Here is a 14,894-nt window from a genome sequence, read left to right as displayed (position 1 = left end):
TTGGACTTAATGATCTTCAAGGTCTCAGCCTCAATGGCTCCACGAGAAGCAGGCAGCTGCTGCTGCTGGTCCCTCCAGCAACACTGTGCCAAGGTCACTGCTACTGTCCAGCACTCCCAGGTGAACATCACCTAAGTGACCTCAGCCTCCACATCTTGACACCCCCCCAAGAAATTCACCTCACAGTGGTCCTCAAAACAAAACAAACCAAACCAAAACATAAACCCACACCAAAACCCCAACTGCTTTTGTATCTTGCTGGCCCCTAAGGAGCCACCATAAAAGAGGATGAAAGATTTATCACTGCAGTGACACCATGGCAGGGCAGGGAGCATTAAATAACCACAATAGGAGCAGGCAGGATTTGATTTTATGAATAGCAAGGAGAACAGATGAAACATTCACTTTGCAGGGAGGACTCTGCACTGCCTGGAGTGAGATTAAAGGGAGAAATGAAGAGAAATGGAGGATGGAGAACTTTCTTGATAATTCCTTGGTGTTTTGTTTGGAAAGATTCATAATAAATCATCACAGAGTGCCAGGGAGATGGAAGGGAGCTCCAGAGAGCAGCCAGGCCAAGCCCCCTGCCAGAGCAGGAGCCCCCAGGGCAGCTCCCACAGCAACACATCCAGCTGGCTTTGCAATGCCTCCACACAAGGAGACTCCACAGCCTCTCTGGCCAGCCTGCTCCAGCCCTCTGCCACCCTCCCAGCCAAAAAGCTTTCCCTCCTCTTTCCCCTGCCACCTCCTCTGCTCCAGCTGCCACCCAGTGCCCCTTGGGCTGGCCTTGCACAGCCCTGAGCAGAGCCTGGCTGCCTCCTCCCCACACTGCCCTGCACATCTTCAGCCCCAGCACTGAGGGCAGCCCTCAGGCTCCTCTGCTCCAAGCTCCAAGCCCCAGCTGCCTCAGCCTGGCCTCACAGGGACATCTTCCACTGCCTGCAGCAGCTTGGGGGCTCTGCCATCGACTGTCTCAAGCAGTTCCCCAAGGTTCTTCTATGAACTGAGGGTCCCCAGAACTGGACACAAGATTCCAGCTGTGGCCTCCCCAGGGCAGAGCAGAGGGGCAGGAAAACCACTCTGGACCTCCTGCCCACAGCCCTTCTAATGCAGCCCAGGCTGCCCTTGGCCTTCTTGGCCACCAGGGCACCTTGCTGGCTCAGGGGCATCCTTCTGCCCACCAGCACCCCCAGGTCCTTTTCCCCTTCACTGCTCTCCAGCATCTCAGTCCCCATCCTGCTCTCCTGCTCCATGGGGTCGTTCTTTCCCAGGTGCCAGACTCTACCTTTGGCCTTACTGAATTTCATTCCATTTCTCATTTCTCTCATCTCCATTTCTCTCAGCCTGTCCAAGTCTCACTGAATGGCAGCCCAGCCTTCAGGTGTTTCAGCCCCTCCTCCCAGCTCGGTGCCATCACCAACCTCACTGTCAGTGCCCTCTCTGCCCTCATCCAGGTCCTTGATTGAACAGCTCTGCTCCCAGCTCTGAGCCCAGATTCTTTTTGTTCTAAAATCCACTTGAGCTGAGAAATCCTGACACAAGACATCACCCTCAGCCAAAGTCTGCTTGGGGTGGGTTTATATTCTTTGTTTATTTTCATTTCTCATTTAGTTACTGAATGATTGGGGGGGGGGGGGGGGGGGGGGTGTAGAAAAATAATCCATTGAGGGAAGACTGAGCAAAATCAACACTGATAAGAGGCCTGATAATGTGATTGCCTTCCACTCCTGCCTCTGCCTGGCCTAAATGAAATGTTAGCAGGAAATTAAACCCCTCCATAATAGCCTAAGTGGCACGCAGCCTCCTCTGCACTCACCTCCTCTAATGGTTGTCCTTCCTTTTAGCCCTGCTTTGTCCTTGTCTCACTTTTCACCCTGTCTGTTGTTTTGTTTGGGGTTTTTCTTAGCTAAGAGATGTTTTCATTCTTTGTTTTCTTTATGTTATTCCTGCTTGAATGAGCAGCAGGTGAGAGATGGATCACAGAACAGCTTCACTTAGAAGGGACCTCAGACATCGTCTTAATTGCACCTCCCCACCGTGCCCAGGGACACCTCTCAGCTCCACTCAGCTGCTCAAGACCTTCAACACCCCCAGGCAGGAGGCAGCCACAGCCTCCCTGGGCAGCCTGTGCCACACTCTCACCATCCTCACCCTCAACAACTTCTTCCTCAGCTCCACTCTGCCCCTGCTCTGCCTCAGCTCCAAACCATTACCCCTTACCCTGTCTCACAGACCCCCTCACCAAAAGCCTTCCTGCAGGATCCCTTCAGCTTCTGGCAGGCAGCTCTGAGGTGCCCCTGGAGCCTTCTCTTCTGCAGGCTGAACACCCCCAGCTCCCTCAGCCTGTGCTCACAGCTCTAGCCCTTGCATCAACTTTGTGACCTCCTCTGGACACTCCAAGATGTGGCCTTTGAGGATACTCTGAGCCCTGGGTACAGCCCAGAGCCTCTTTCTGGCTGCTGCCACCTTGCCAGAGCCAGCAGAAGGCAAAACACACCAGCAAATAAGGAGCAGCAGCTGGATGTGAGCCTCAAACATCTCAGTGAGCAGAGTCATGGCTCTGATAGCCATGCCCCATGGTGGCATAGGGACCCCCCAGGACACAGGGAGCCCAGGGACAGTGGGATTATAGAATCACAGAATCATACAGTCATAGAATGTTAGAAGATGAAAGGGATGAAATGAGAGCAGCCAGGCCAAGCCCCCTGCCAGAGCAGGAGCCCCCAGGGCAGCTCCCACAGCAACACATCCAGCTGGCTTTGCAATGCCTCCACACAAGGAGACTCCACAGCCTCTCTGGCCAGCCTGCTCCAGCCCTCTGCCACCCTCACTGTCAAGAAGTTTCTCCTCCTGTTGAGCTGAAACCTTCTCTGTTCAAGTTTGTCTCCATTGTTCCTTGTGCACCACCCAAAAGAGCTTGGCCCCCTCCACTTGACCCCCAGCCCTCAGCTATTGATAGGCATTGATCAGATCCCCTCTCAGCCTTCTCTTCTCCACACTAAACAGCCCCAGGGCTCTCAGTCTCTCTTCACAGGGGAGATGCTCAAAATCCCTAAGCATCCTCCTGGCTCTCCCATGGACTCTCTCCAGCAGGTCTCTGTCTCTCTCGACCTGGGGAGCCCAGCACTGGACACAGGATTGCAGATGTGGTCTCAGCAGGGCAGAGCAAAGTGCTGTTAGCCTTACACCTCTCCATAAGGCACCTCATATCCATAGAGGAACAGTTCCAAGTGTGAAGGGAGGGTGGAAGCACAGTTGGGAGGAGAAGAGGCTCCTTTAAAAGCCTTGCTTGGAGTTCTAGTTCAGCTAGTTGGGGTTGTGCAGGCTGGAGAGGAGAAGGCTCCCAGGAGACCTTCTTGTGGCCTTCCAGGATCTGAAGGGGGCTGCAAGAAAGCTGGGGAGGGACTTTTGAGGGGGTCAGGGAGGGATAGGACTGGGGGGGATGGAGCAAAACTAGAAGTGGGGAGATTGAGCTTGGATGTGAGGAAGAAGTTGTTGCCCAGGAGGGTGGTGAGAGCCTGGCAGAGGTTGCCCAGGGAGGTGGTGGAAGCCTCCTGCCTGGAGGTGTTTGCAGCCAGGCTGGCTGTGGCTGTGAGCAACCTGCTGCGGTGTGAGGTGTCCCTGGCCATGGCAGGGGGGTTGGGACTGGCTGAGCCTTGAGGTCCCTTCCAACTCTGACCATTCTATGATTATAAGTTCACCAGAAGGACTGCAGAAAGCAGGAGGGAAGGTTAACGTGTGACTGCTTCACCCCTGAGAACCCAGGGACTGCTTCTGAGTGTGGCACAAGGCAAAAGTTAGATTTCCCCCCCCCCCCAAACAGAGAAAAAAGAATAAGACCTTTAATGAGCCCATAAAGACATCAGGAGAGCTTCAGGCACTTTCTTTGCAGTCACTATTAGGCTTCTACACTTTCTTAATGGAAGTGCAGAGCAAGAAAAGAGCCTCCTTGGGAAGCAAGAGGAGAAAATGGGTGTTGAAAGTGTCAAGGGTGTGGAAGTGTGGCTGGCTCCTCCAACCCTGTGAAGAAATGGGTGGGAGAGGCAGGGCAGAGTGAACCTCCAGGTGAAGGAGACCTGAACAGCAGGGGCACAGTTTCAGCAGCAGCTCAGTGACATGGGAGGAGGAAACCTCATCAGGGTCCCTCCCTCCCTTGCACCCTCAGTAAAGGTGCTGATAGTGTTTCACAGCACCACAGGGACAGGGTGAGATCTCTGGAGCTGCAGTTCGATTGTCACCTGAGACCTGCAGCTGCCCTCTAGAGGCATTTCCAGAGGCTTCCTGCAGCAGCATTTCCACAGCTCCCAGGCACTGCTGCCAGAGCCTTCCTGCAGCAGCATTTCTACAGCCCCCAGGCACTGCTGCCAGAGCCTTCCTGCAGCAGCATTTCCACATCTCCCAGGCACTGCTGCCAGAGCCTTCATGCAGCAGCATTTCCACAGCCCCCAGGCACTGCTGCCAGAGCCTTCCTGCAGCAGCATTTCCACAGCTCCCAGGCACTGCTGCCAGAGCCTTCATGCAGCAGCATTTCCACAGCTCCCAGGCACTGCTGCCAGAGCCTTCCTGCAGCAGCATTTCCACAGCCCCCAGGCACTGCTTCCAGAGGCTTCCTGCAGCAGCATTTCCACAGCCCCCAGGCACTGCTGCCAGAGGCTTCCTGCAGCAGCATTTCCACAGCTCCCAGGCACTGCTGCCAGAGCCTTCCTGCAGCAGCATTTCCACAGCTCCCAGGCACTGCTTCCAGAGCCTTCCTGCAGCAGCATTTCCACAGCTCCCAGGCACTGCTGCCAGAGCCTTCCTGCAGCAGCATTTCCACAGCTCCCAGGCACTGCTTCCAGAGCCTTCCTGCAGCAGCATTTCCACAGCCCCCAGGCACTGCTGCCAGAGCCTTCCTGCAGCAGCATTTCCACAGCCCCCAGGCACTGCTTCCAGAGCCTTCCTGCAGCAGCATTTCCACAGCTCCCAGGCACTGCTGCCAGAGCCTTCCTGCAGCAGCATTTCCACAGCTCCCAGGCACTGCTTCCAGAGCCTTCCTGCAGCAGCATTTCCACAGCTCCCAGGCACTGCTGCCAGAGCCTTCCTGCAGCAGCATTTCCACAGCTCCCAGGCACTGCTTCCAGAGCCTTCCTGCAGCAGCATTTCCACAGCCCCCAGGCACTGCTGCCAGAGCCTTCCTGCAGCAGCATTTCCACAGCCCCCAGGCACTGCTTCCAGAGCCTTCCTGCAGCAGCATTTCCACAGCTCCCAGGCACTGCTGCCAGAGCCTTCCTGCAGCAGCATTTCCACAGCTCCCAGGCACTGCTGCCAGAGCCTTCCTGCAGCAGCATTTCCACAGCTCCCAGGCACTGCTGCCAGAGGCTTCCTGCAGCATCATTTCCACAGCTCCCAGGCACTGCTTCCAGAGCCTTCCTGCAGCAGCATTTCCACAGGCTCCCAGGCACTGCTTCCAGAGGCTTCCTGCAGCAGCTCAGTGCCTTCTGGCTCAGCCATGCAGCCCCACACAACACCCCAGCAGAGCTTGCAGTGAGACCCCACCTGGAGCACTGTGTCCAGTTCTGGAGCCTCTGTGCCAGGAAGGATCTGGAGGTGCTGGAAGGTGTCCAGAGAAGGGCCACGAGGATGAGCAGAGGGCTGGAGCTGCTCTGCTGTGAGGACAGACTGAGGGAGTTGGGGTTGTGCAGGCTGGAGAGGAGAAGGCTCCCAGGAGACCTTCTGGTGGCCATCCAGGATCTGAAGGGGGCTCCAAGAAAGCTGGGGAGGGGGTCAGGGAGTCATAGGACTGGGGGGATGGAGCAAAACTAGAAGTGGGGTGATTTAGCCTGGATGTGAGGAAGAAGTTGTTGCCCAGGAGGGTGGTGAGAGCCTGGCACAGGTTGCCCAGGGAGGTGGTGGAAGCCTCCTGCCTGGAGGTGTTTGCAGCCAGGCTGGCTGTGGCTGTGAGCAACCTGCTGCAGTGTGAGGCGTCCCTGGCCATGGAAGGGGGTTGGCACTGGCTGCTCCTTGAGGTCTCTCCCAGTCCTGACGAGTCTGTGATTCCATGTGACCCAGGAGACTGTAGAAGCCACGTTTCTGTACCTGTGTGTTTCCCACACATCCAGGACTGTGCCATCCCTGTATGCATTTCCAGGATATCACCTTCCTTACAGCCAGTGCCTGGGAATTACCAAGATGGGCTGCTTATAGAGCTGGGTAGGACAGCTCACCCTTGCCTGTGGCTCTGGAGGTGTTTCCAGAGCCTGCTGACCATGTCCCCAATCTGGTCTGCCAGTAGTGGGTGGTAGGGTGACCAGAGAAGTCCACCCATCAGCAAACACCCAGCTCCAGCTGCACTTTACATGGGTTCTGCCTCCCCAGAAATGGCAAAGCCTGGCACTGGGCACTGCCAGTGGCACTGAGTTTGGATGGGGCACTGGCTGTGCAGCAAAGCCAGCCTTGCATCCTGACCTCTGCCTTGCAGAGGTCGCGTTCCACGTTCCGGACCCCAGACATCGGAGTCTGCCTCCTCCTTTGCCCCCTCAAGGAAAGCAGCCTGCTGTCACCATCCTGTCCTGAGGATGCCAGGCAGCCAGGCCCTCAGAGCTGGTGAAGTGCAGCCCCTGCACATCTTTCACACTTTGGCAGCCCTGCAGAGAGGTGGGATGAGCCCAGCAGGTCCCAAACAATTCCAGTGAGGTGGAGGAGAGACAAGCACTGCTCAGCCCTGTGGCAGTCAGCAACCAGATGTCTGTCTCAGCTTGCTCTCAAAATGAGCCCCAAGGGGTAGAGGAAGGCCAAAACCTGTCCCCTTTCCTGGGGACTGGGCTTCTAAACCCTGCACAGACACACAGAAAAGATCTCATGGAGACCTCAGGGCCCTCTGGGATGCCTGCAGACCCCAATCCTCCCTTGTTTGAAGCATTGCACAGGTGAGGGGTGACAGAAACACAGAACCTGCCTGGTTGGAAGTGACCTTCGAGCTCATCCAGTCCAACCCTCAACCCAGCACTTGCAGGGTCAGCACCAAACCATGTCCCTAAGCACCAGCTCCACACACTGCTGCAACACCCCCAGGGATGGGGACTCCAGCACTGCCCTGGGCAGAACATTCCAATGGCTGAAAGCCCCTCCAGGGAAGAAATATTTCCTGAGATCCAGCCTGAACCTCCCCTGCTGCAGCTTGGAACCATCTCCTCTGCTCCTGTCCCTTGCCACCCAGGAGCAGAGGCTGCCCCCTCCTCACTCCAACCTCCCTTCAGGGAGCTGTAGAGAGCACTGAGGTCTCCCTCAGCCTCCTCTTCTCCATCCTGAATACCTCCAGCTCCCTCAGCCCCTCCTTGGTGGGAAGTGTCCCAAAGCAACTCACAAGCAGCACCAAAGGTAGAAAGCAGGGGGGAGGGGAAACAAAAGGGGAGTGGGGGAGGCTGTTCCTGCCAAAACCTGAGGTGCTGCCATTCTGTGCTGGAAAACATCAGCTGCTGAAGAATGAAGAGTCAACAGCACAGAGCTTTTTAGGAAGGGAAAACAAATGGCTTGGAGCTGTGAGGAGAGGCTGAGGGAGCTTGGGCTGCTTAGCCTGGAGAAGAGGAGGCTCAGGGGAGACCTCACTGCTCTCTTCAACTCCCTGAAGGGAGGTTGTAGCCAGGTGGGGGTTGGTCTGTCCTGCCAGGCAAGGAGCACTAGAACAAGAGGACACAGTCTCAAGCTGTGCCAGAGGAAGTTTAGGCTGGAGGTGAGGAGAAAGTTCTTCCCAGAGAGAGATTGGCCATGGGAATGTGCTGCCCAGGGAGGTGGTGGAGTCCCCATCCCTGGAGGTGTTCAGAAAAGGCTTGGATGTGGCACTTGGTGCCAGGGTTTAGTTGTCAGGAGGTGTTTGGTGATAGGTGATAGGTTGGACTTGATGATCTCTGAGGTCTCTTTCAACCTGGTTGACTCTGTGTGACTCCTGCTTCAGCAGGCAGGAGCCTCTTGGAGTGAGGCAGGGCTGGCCTGGGCAGAAGACACAGCCAAGGGACTCCTAGGAACAAGAGCTGCTCGGGGGGAGGGGGGTCACAGCCATACTGCCATCCTCCCTGAAACACCCCAGAGCTTTGCTTTCCCCTTTCAGCTGTAGAGTGGTAAGTTGTTTTCTGCTAATGAATTGCTTTTATTTCTTGCCCTTTCCCCCCCCCACCCCTCTCCCACCACCCCGGCTTCTCTGCCAGATGCCCGGAGCTGTAAAGCTGCTCCTTCAACCGCTCCCGGATGAATAGGTCGGTAAGTGGTTACTTCCTCAGCACTTTACATTCCTGAGGAAGCCAATTATTTTGATTCCAGAAGCTGGCAACCCTAGAAAGCCTCTTCCTAGCCGAGAAAGGTAGCTGAAAGCCTCAGCGCTCTTAATTAGGAGGGTGATCTAATTGATGAGTTCTGCACCACGAAGGTGCTGGAACACTGCAACAGGTTGCCCAGGGAGGTAGTTGAGGCTGCACAAGGCTCTGAGCAGCCTGCTCTAGTGGAGGATGGACCTGGAGTGCAGGGGGGGATGGGCTGGATGCCCTTCAGGGGTCCTTTCCAACCCAAACCATTCTGTGATTCTACAAAGATCTGAGTGCCAGCTGTGTCCTGGTTTAGAGCCACGAGCTAGCAGAGGGCTGAAGGATATTCTGCCCCTTTGTGGGGAGTAGAAATAAAGAGGCTGCACAAGTAGAATGGAAGTTTAAATGGCAATGCCATGTACAAATGGACATACAGAGGGCACTCAGGCAGAATGAATGCATTCACAGCTTAGGCTGAGCCTACCAGGCCAATAGCTTATAGACTCACAGAATGGTCAGGGTTGGAAGGGATTTCAAGGAGCAGCCAGTTCCAAGCCCCCTGCCATGGCCAGGGACACCTCACATTGCAGCAGGTTGCTCACAGCCACAGCCAGCCTGGCTGCAAACACCTCCAGGCAGGAGGCTTCCACCACCTCCCTGGGCAACCTCTGCCAGTCTCTCACCACCCTCCTGGGCAACAACTTCTTCTTCACATCCAAGCTCAATCTCCCCACTTCTAGTTTTGCTCCATCCCCCCCAGTCCTATCCCTCCCTGACCCACTCAAAAGTCCCTCCCCAGCTTTCTTGGAGCCCCCTTCAGATCCTGGAAGGCCACAAGAAGGTCTCCTGGGAGCCTTCTCCTCTCCAGACTGAACAGCCCCAAGTCTCTCAGTCTGTCCTCACAGCAGAGCAGCTCCAGTCCATCATCAGTAAATTTGCAGATGACACCAAGCTTGGGGCAGGAGTTGATCTGCTGCAGAGTAGAGGGGCTTTGCAGAGGGACCTTGCCAGGCTGGACAGATGGGCAGAGTCCAAGGGCATCAGATTGAGGTGCTTAGGAGGAGACTGGATGGGGTGCATGGTTTAGTTGATTAGATGGTGTTGGGTGACAGGTTGGACTTGATGATCTCGAAGGTCTCTTCCAACCTCTTCTCTTCTCTTCTCTTCCTGCTGCTGCAGAAAGGCACTGGAAGCAGTGCCTGGGAGCCTGTGGAAATGCTGCTGCAGGAAGGCTCTGGAAGCAGTGCCTGGGAGCCTGTGGAAATGCTGCTGCAGGAAGGCTCTGGAAGCAGTGCCTGGGAGCCTGTGGAAATGCTGCTGCAGGAAGGCTCTGGCAGCAGTGCCTGGGAGCCTGTGGAAATGCTGCTGCAGGAAGCCTCTGGAAGCAGTGTCTGGGAGCTGTGGAAATGCTGCTGCAGGAAGGCTCTGGAAGCAGTGCCTGGGAGCTGTGGAAATGCTGCTGCAGGAAGGCTCTGGCAGCAGTGCCTGGGAGCTGTGGAAATGCTGCTGCAGGAAGGCTCTGGAAGCAGTGCCTGGGGGCTGTGGAAATGCTGCTGCAGGAAGGCTCTGGAAGCAGTGCCTGGGAGCTGTGGAAATGCTGCTGCAGGAAGGCTCTGGAAGCAGTGCCTGGGGGCTGTGGAAATGCTGCTGCAGGAAGGCTCTGGAAGCAGTGCCTGGGAGCTGTGGAAATGCTGCTGCAGGAAGGCTCTGGAAGCAGTGCCTGGGAGCTGTGGAAATGCTGCTGCAGGAAGGCTCTGGAAGCAGTGCCTGGGAGCTGTGGAAATGCTGCTGCAGGAAGGCTCTGGAAGCAGTGCCTGGGAGCTGTGGAAATGCTGCTGCAGGAAGGCTCTGGCAGCAGTGCCTGGGAGCTGTGGAAATGCTGCTGCAGGAAGGCTCTGGAAGCAGTGCCTGGGAGCTGTGGAAATGCTGCTGCAGGAAGGCTCTGGAAGCAGTGCCTGGGAGCTGTGGAAATGCTGCTGCAGGAAGGCTCTGGTGGAGCTGTGGAAATGCTGCTGCAGGAAGGCTCTGGAAGCAGTGTCTGGCACCCTTTGCCTTCCAGCTCTGACCATGGAGGCTGTAGCCCTGGCCTGGCTCTGCTGGGATGTGCTGTGCAGCCTGGGCACTGTGCAGCTCCCCTCGCTTGCCTGAGGCAAGCCTCCCCCCAGCTTTCTTGTCGCCCCCTTCCAGATCCTGGAAGGCCACAAGGAGGTGTGCTTGGAGCCTTCTCCTCAGGCAGGAGTGTTGCATTTTTACCTCTGCTTCTCAATCAATAGGTTTGGCTTGGGGTTGGTTTTCCATCATGAGTTCTGCTGATGCCGTGTGGGTGGCTGTAATTTTATCACCCTTAGCTGAGGTGTATAACTGTTTTTCCCTCTGGTTTACACTGGCTTGGACCTTCCAGGCATTTAATCTCCCAGCAAGGTGCTCGCAGAGGCCATCTGACCTAATGGGCTGGCCACTAGATCGGGATGGTGAAAGCCCCAGGTGCTAATCTCCATTCCCTGACCTTGGGCAAACCATTTCATCCTCCTGCTTGCTTCCCCCCCTCTCCCCTCCTACCTTTTTATCTTTCTTTAAGGCTCTTAATTAAGGCAGAGTGCTCGAGATAATACAGCTAATAAGCAATCCCCTGCCTTTCAGGCATTAGGCATCCTCCCCTTCAAGTGCCACCGAGGCTGGGCTGCGGTGAATGCCTGCAATTACTTCCAGTAAAGGCAGTGGTTGTGGCACACAACGACCCCCAGATCCGTGTGAGCATCTGGATTAATTATATCCTGTCTGCAGCAATCCTCCAGAGAATGGAAATAATGAAGGGTAAATACCTTTTATTAATACAATTATGGAGTGTAATGTGAACAGCAAAAAAAAACCCCAACCCCCACCAACCCAACCCAAGGCAGCAAAGCTGAAGGCATCCACACTGCTGAATGGAACAGGAGGGCACAGCCAGAATGAACACCCTATGCCCAGGCACAGCCCTGTCTCCAGGCACCCTCAGCAAAAGCCTCTCTGCAGCCTTCCTGCAGGCAGGAGATTGAGCACATCCAAGTGCCTGGTCCTACACGTTGGCCACAGCAGCCCCAGGCAGTGCTACAGGCTGGGGGCAGAGGGGCTGAGAGCAGCCAGTCAGAGAGGGACCTGGGGGTAGTGGTTGAGAATGGGCTGAACATGAGCCAGCAGTGTGCCCAGGTGGTCAAGGCAGTGTATAACATCCTGGCCTGCATCAAGAAGAGTGTGGCCAGCAGGAGCAGGGAAGTCCTTGTGCCCTGTGCTCAGCACTGCTGAGGCCACCCCTTGAGTCCTGTGTCCAGTTCTGGGCCCCTCAGGTTAGGAAAGATGTTGAGCTGCTGGAAGGTGTCCAGAGAAGGGCAACAAAGCTGGGGAGGGGTCTGGAGCACAGCCCTGGGAGGAGAGGCTGAGGGAGCTGGGGTTGCTTAGCCTGCAGAAGAGGAGGCTCAGGGGAGACCTCATTGCTCTCTACAACTCCCTGAAGGGAGGTTGGAGCCAGGTGGGGGTTGGTCTCTTCTGCCAGGCACCCAGCACCAGAACAAGAGGACACAGTCTCAAGCTGTGCCAGGGGAGGTTTAGACTGGATGTATGGAAGAAGTGAAGAAGTTCTTCATAGAGAGAGAGATTGGCCATGGGGATGTGCTGCCCAGGGAGGTGGTGGAGTCCCCATCCCTGGAGGTGTTTAGGAAGAGCCTGGCTGAGGCACTTGGTGCCATGGTTTAGTTGATCAGATGGTGCTGGGTGATAGGATGGACTTGATGATCTCCAAGGTCTCTTCCAACCTGCTTAATTCTATTCTATTCTATTCTATTCTATTCTATTCTATTCTATTCTATTCTATTCTATTCTATTCTATTCTACTCTACTCTACTCTACTCTACTCTACTCCTATTCTATTCTATTCTATTCTATTCTATTCTATTCTATTCTATTCTATTCTACTCTACTCCTATTCTATTCTATTCTATTCTATTCTACTCTACTCTACTTCTATTCTATTCTATTCTATTCTATTCTATTCTATTCTATTCTATTCTATTCTATTCTATTCTATTCTATTCTATTCTACTCTACTCTACTCTACTCTACTCTACTTCTATTCTATTCTATTCTATTCTATCCTATCCTATCCTATCCCTTCAGGTCCTGGCAGGCAGCTCTGAGGTCCCCATGGTGACTTCTCTTTTCCAGCCTGAGCACCCCCAGCTCCCTCATCCTGTTCTCATAGCTCCAGCCCTTGCATCATCTTTGTGGTCTTTAAGGATACTGTGAGTCCTGGGTACAGCCCAGAGCCTCCTTCTGGCTGCTGCCACCTTGCCAGAGCCAGCAGAAGGCAAAACACACCAGCAAATAAGGAGCAGCAGCTGGATGTGAGCCTCAAACATCTCAGTGAGCAGAGTCATGGCTCTGACAGCCATGCCCCATGGTGGCATAGGGACCCCCCAGGACACAGGGAGCCCAGGGACAGTGGGATTATAGAATCACAGAATCATACAATCATAGAGTGTTAGAAGATGAAAGGGATGAAATGAGAGCAGCCAGGCCAAGCCCCCTGCCAGAGCAGGAGCCCCCAGGGCAGCTCCCACGGCAACACATCCAGCTGGCTTTGCAATGCCTCCACACAAGGAGACTCCACAGCCTCTCTGGCCAGCCTGCTCCAGCCCTCTGCCACCCTCACTGTCAAGAAGTTTCTCCTCCTGTTGAGCTGAAACCTTCTCTGTTCAAGTTTGTCTCCATTGTTCCTTGTGCACCACCCAAAAGAGCTTGGCCCCCTCCACTTGACCCCCAGCCCTCAGCTATTGATAGACATTGATCAGATCCCCTCTCAGCCTTCTCTTCTCCACACTAAACAGCCCCAGGGCTCTCAGTCTCTCTTCATAGGGGAGATGCTCAATTCCTCTGAGCATCCCCGTGGCTCTCCCTTGAAATCTCTCCAGCAGGTCTCTGTCTCTCTTGTCCAGCACTGGACACAGGATTACAGGGGTGGTCTCAGCAGGACAGAGCAGAAGGGGACAAGAACACCACCACAAGCACATCACCAATCTCTGCAGGTTCCAAATGGATCCACGAGGAGATCCACAGAGGGCTCTGTGATACCGGCAATGTGTAGCAGAGAGCTCAAGCTGGATGCCAAGGGGGACCATACCTGGAGTGCTGTGTTCAGCTCTGGGCTCCTCACTCCAAGAAGGACATTGAGGAGCTGGAGCCTGTCCAGGGAAGGGCAATGAGGCTGGAGAAGGGCCTGGAGCCCCTGGGCTAGAAGAGGGGTTGAGGGAGCTGGAGGTGTTCAGGCTGGAGAAGAGGAGGCTGAGGGAGACCTCAGTGCTCTCTACAGCTCCCTGAAGGGAGGTTGGAGTGAGGAGGGTGGCAAGGGACAGGAGCAGAGGAGATGGTTCCAAGCTGCACCAGGGGAGGTTCAGGCTGGATCTCAGGAAATATTTCTTCCCTGGAAGGGCTCTCAAGCATTGGAGTGCTCTGCCCAGGGCAGTGCTGGAGTCCCCATCCCTGGGGGTGTTGCAGCAGTGTGTGGAGCTGGTGCTGGGGGACATGGTTTGGTGCTGACCCTGCAAGTGCTGGGCTGAGGGCTGGACTGGATGAGCTTGGAGGTCACTTCCAACCAGGCAGGTTCTGTGGTTCTGTCATCCCTCACCTGTGCTATGCTTCAAACAAGGGAGGATTGGGGTCTGCAGGCATCCCAGAGGGCCCTGAGGTCTCCATGAGAAGCTGCAGCAGCCTGTGCCTTGCACAGGGGTGGAGGCTGCTGAGCCACGGTTCAAGTGGGCTGAGCACACCTCTGGGAAAGTCCCTCAGCCATGATCAGGGGAGGAAAACTTTCAGCAGACAGCAATGCCCTGGTGAAGCACTTGGAGTGCCTGAAGCAACCAGGGACATCTCTGTGTTGGAATGGAATCAGTGGGAGAAACCTAACCTGCGAAAGCCATCTGGGTGAATGCGGTGGAAAAGGGATCAGGACAGGCTGAGTGCAAGAGAAGGTTATGAAAGGTGCATTTTGCATTCAAACAGACAAGGTGGGTGAAAAGTACAATATTCCAGAGCCTTCTTCATGCAGGGTGTTTAGTTGAAGACCACAGCAGTCTGGCATTCCAATACCCTGAGCCTCTTCCCCACCCCCCCCGGAAAGTTAAGGCAGCCTTCATGCAGAGCCATCAGCGGTCAGGGTTGGCCTTTCCCTAGTGCCAGCACTCAGGCAGACAATGCACAGTGCATGGTTACAGCTTGAGAGCAGCTCTAGCAGCACCTTAAGGAGCCACTCATGTAGGATCCAGGAAAGAATTGAAAGCAAGAGGAGTGCCTGGAGAAGAGGAGGCTCAGGGGAGACCTCATTGCTCTCTACAGCTACCTCAGAGGAGGTTGCAGCCAGGTGGGGGTTGGTCTCTTCTCCCAGACAACCAGGGACAGAATGAGAGGACACAGTCTCAAGCTGTGCAGGGGGGAAGTTTAGGCTTGATCCTAGAAAGAAGTTCTTCACAGACAGAGAGATTGCCCTTTGGAACAGGCTGCCCAGGGAGCTGGTGGGGTCAGTGTCCCTGGAGCTGTTTAAGAAAGGACTGGATGAGGCACTCAGTGCCATGGTCTGGTTGATTAGATAGG

This window comes from Dryobates pubescens, chromosome 12 (genome assembly GCF_014839835.1).
Source record: "Dryobates pubescens isolate bDryPub1 chromosome 12, bDryPub1.pri, whole genome shotgun sequence".
In the NCBI taxonomy this organism is placed as follows: Eukaryota; Metazoa; Chordata; class Aves; order Piciformes; family Picidae; genus Dryobates; species Dryobates pubescens.
The sequence above is the reverse complement of the archived record's forward strand: the minus strand, read 5'-3'. Positions refer to the sequence as shown.